Raw genomic sequence first — 4,417 nt, forward strand, 5'->3', positions numbered from 1 at the left:
CCCCAGTCTGGGGAATTTGATTTACCCAAAAGCAGGAAAAACAAAAGTACAGGTAGTTCCAGTACTTCAGCTTGGGACAGAGGAGCTGAAAGGAGATGGTAAAAAACCCCAAAGCGCTTGTCCTCTTTAACTGAGAGGCAGAGAATCCGCTAGTGTTCTTTGAATTCACTGAGTAAATGAGAAGCTGGCTGACTTCTCAAGGCTCCAGCAGCGAGAAAGCCTGGGGTTGTTCTGCAAGGTGTACTCCTTTACGTCTGACTGTCTGACCCTAAGGGGAAAGGCAATTTCCATTTCTATACGGAAAACTCATTTCCTTTGTTGCTTCCTTTATTTTATTTTCCTCCCAGGAATTGTGAATTCTCAGCCGGGTTAGGGGTTGGGAGGCGGGCAAAGACAAAGCAGAAAAGCAGCTGTGTCCTTTCTTCCTTCCCACCCCTCCGCCTCGTAAGACCTTCCAGCACCTTAACCTACCGCTTTCCTCCAAAGGAAAAATGCATATGGTAAATCCATGCCCATTGACATCATGGGTTTTCCTGCCAGTCCTGACTTAAAATATCTTGAAAGTTTGCTTACACGGGGCCACTTTGTATTAAAAGGAGAAAATAAGCAAAACCCCATGCTTCCCTACCCTAAAGCCTTTTCCTGGTACCGCAGAAAACAACTGGCTATCCGCCCTCTGGCCCCTTCGACTCCAGGCCTCTGTGATGGCGCCCAGGTCAGCTCTCAGCATCCCTGCTGATTAAGCAGAGACTCCACCAGGTTCTGGGGGGCATAGCCCCGACACCTGCAGAGCCACACCTAGATGCCGCCTGGCTGCAGCTTTGGAAGAATCAGTGTTCCAGAGCAGTGGTTCTCACACTTAGCACACATCAGAGCCACCTGGGGGGCTTATGAAGCCAGATTGCTGGGCCCCCCTTTCTGGTTTAGTCAGTCTCAGGGGCAGTCGGAAACGTGGCATGTTTACCGGCCTCCCCTGGGAGGCTGATGCTGGTCTGGGGACCACACTTCGAGAACCTCTTTTTCAGAGCCAAGAGCTGGTGGGGGGAAGGGAGTAGCAGGAGGAAGCCCGTGGCTGTGGTTTGGCTGGTCTTTCTTCGTGGGGGCCGGGGGGAGGGTATGTGCCAGGGCTGGGCGGTGGGGGGCACCAGGAGGGCCTGACCTCCAGGGATGCTGCAAATCTTTTTGTCTTCTTTCTAGACTAGTGATTCTGAAACTTGGCGGCACGTCGAATCACGTTGGGAGCTTTGAAAAAATCCCAGGACTGGCTCCCAGCCTGAGATCTTGATTTAATTGGTTTGGAAGGTGGTTAGGGCACTGGAGGGTTATACGCTCCCCAGGTGTTTCTGATGAGCAGCCCAGGTTGGAAACCCATTGTTCTAGGCTCTCCTCTCATTGTGTTCTTATACCTAATCCCCAGTGAGTGGAAGTACTGATCACCCATCCTAGAGCACTTCTAGCTCTCTCTCACATCTCCCTCCCTCTGCCCGTCTTCAGGCTGGAACACTCTTGCGTGTCACTGACTACTGAACTCCTGTGTTTCCCTCAAAACGCAGTTCAAATATTCCTTCCATAGTGGAAACTTCCTGGCTTCCCCTGACAGTGAATTGATCCTTTCTCCGTCTCCTAAAGTACTTGGCATGCACTTGAATTTTAAACTTTATTTCACTGTATTGTAATTATTTGCTTTCATATCTTCCCTCCCCACCTGTGGGTGTACCCCTCAGGGGGCTTAATAAAACTGTGATAGAGTGAATCCCATAGTTGGAGGTAAGGCTTAAAATGCAAAAGATCTGGATATAAGGAGGTTTATTAATTTTGATTCTGTTCAGCTGAGGGCCTTCTGTGGGTCAGACTCTGGTGGGTGCCTGGGAAGCAAAGCTGAGTGAGGTATGACCCTGCCCTTGAGGAATTTCTCTTGAAGCCTGGCTCTCTGAGGCCAGCTGTGCTCTCATTACATTCAGCTTGGTACCTGCTTTCCTGGAGCACAGCTCGAACCCTGGGCCTCCCTTTCACACCGTCCATGGCACTCACCTTCCCCAGGATAAGGTGAGTTTCTCAGCATGTCTTTCATGAACTTGCCCTTGTCTACCTCTCCAGACATGCAATTTGCTGACCATTTAAAGCTTGGGTTGTAGTTCCCTGCAACACAATCATGCTTCCGCGTTTCAGTTCTCACCCTCGTTTGCCTGGCTAACAGCCAAGGTCTGTGGGTCTTACCCGACCCCAGGCTGGGGGCCGTCTCTTTGTACTCTCTTAGCAATTTTATGCATCCCTCTATCACTGTGTTGAAATAATGCTAACTAGTTTTTTTATGAATCTGGCACACAGTAGGATCTTTTTAAGTATTGAATTGAATTAGATGCTTACAGAGTGATTCTCAAAGTTTATTTTACCCATGCACCCTTCTCATTCCTTCTCAGGAATAGGTGGACATCTTCTCCTGGGGGGAATCAGGATACTGAGCGGGATGAGACCTTTCCTTGCCACCCACATTCTAACATGTGTCCTGCTCTCAAGTTGAGTCGTTGAATTACTATAGGCCGGGCAGTGTGCTAGGCGCTTTCTAACTCATGGGCACAATGATCTTCACAACAGTCTGGCCTGGTAGTTATTATTATTCCCATTTTATGGATGAGAAAACTGAGGTTAAGTGATTTGGCCACAGCCACACAGCTGTTAAGTGGCAGAGGGTTACAAGGACCAAAGCCACACTACCGTTCGATTGGTTTCTATGCGTCTTTCCCCCCCTGAGAGCTGGGTATTTCTTGAAGGCGGGGACATGGTCTTAGTAATCTTTGTCCCCCAGCTCCTGGCACACAACAGCCTGGTGTCGGAAAGTCCTCAGTAAATGCATGAACTATGCTGAATCACACTTGGCCACATCTCTTTGCTGATTACCTACAAGCACTGAGATGACACATTTAGTTGAGGTGTTGTTGTGTCTCCATTTCTAGAGCCTTCATGAGTTAAATAACCCACCGTCTGTCCACACATGAGCCCCGTTTTAATTGCTCTTTTGCCTATTAAACACCTTGTCAAATTCTAATTTTACAGCTACACGCTTCCTATGTCATGTGTTTGCTTATCATTTTTCTCCCTAGATCTGCCGCCTTTCTTCTCTTCTGCCATCTTTTTACACAATCTTTTCAGTGGACAGAGCCTTTTCCTTTTCTCTCCAGCAGGGCACTCTCATCCCACTAGCTGTTCGTTCGAGCAGGTAGATTTAGACCCTTGTCTCCTGCTTTCCGTACCCCTCCAGCAAGGGCCCTGCAGACCAGCTCAGCTTCCCCTCCCACAGGGTTAGGTCCTAAGCCAAGTTCATGCCGCTGTCCCATAAAGCCATGAAAGTGGCACCCGATCAGCCAGCTCTGTGCCCCATCCGTGCGAGTGGTTCATGGCTGTGTGTGTCCAGAAAAATCAGTGTGAGTAGTAGCACGGCCACTTAGAGCCTGCTGCTGCTTCTAGAGTTTTCACATCCCCCAGGCCTACTTTTCTGCTTCCTTTATTGTTACCCTCCTCCCCTCCATCCCACAGCCCGCTGTTGAAACCTCATATTTGTTTTGAGGGCAGCTTGATGCCGAGTTCCACTTTCATGCTTCCATTTTATTTTCACAACAGATCTATAAATTAGGTTCAGTCTAATTCTCCCAATGTTGCCATTTGTTGTTGATTGTATCAGCCTGTTTTTTGTTCCCTTCCCCCTCTCTCCTGTCTCCTTTTGGATTAATGAAGTATTTGTTAGTGTTCCGTTTTATCGCCTCTATTGGCTTTTTAGTTATGACTGTTTTGTTGACTTAAGTGATTGCTGAAAATATGCATCGTTAGTTTGTCGTAGTCTGACTTGGATTAATGAGACCACGTGAAATACAAGAACCTTCCAGCAGTGTGCTTGCATTTGTCCCTCTCCTGTCCTCTGTGATATTGTTATTATACCTTTTACTTCCACATATATTATAAACCCAGAAACACATTGTCATTAGTTTTGCTTTAAACAGTGTATTTTAAATAAATCAAAAAAGGAGGAAAAAAAGCATTTTATATCTACCCTGTGTATTTGCCATTTTCAGCACTCTTTTTTTTGTAGATTGTGTTTTTTGTAGATTGTATATTGTAGATGTGCATTTCTACCTGGTATCATTTCTCTTTGGCCCGAAGGATTCCCTGTAACATTTTTTTTTAATGTTTGTTTTTTTGTTCTTTTTTTGTTTTGGCCTCGCTGCACGGCTTGTGGGATCTTAGTTCCCCGACCAGGGATTGAGACAGGCCACAGCAATGAAAGCACCAAGTCCTAACCACTGGACCACCAGAGAATTCTCTCCCTTTAACATTTTTTTTTTTTTTTTTTTTTTTTTCTGTACGCGGGCCTCTCACTGTTGTGACCTCTCCTGTTGCGGAGCACAGGCTCCGGACGCGCAGG

The sequence above is a fragment of the Lipotes vexillifer genome, unplaced genomic scaffold (genome assembly GCF_000442215.2).
Source record: "Lipotes vexillifer unplaced genomic scaffold, Lipotes_vexillifer_v1.1 scaffold395, whole genome shotgun sequence".
NCBI lineage: Eukaryota > Metazoa > Chordata > Mammalia > Artiodactyla > Lipotidae > Lipotes > Lipotes vexillifer.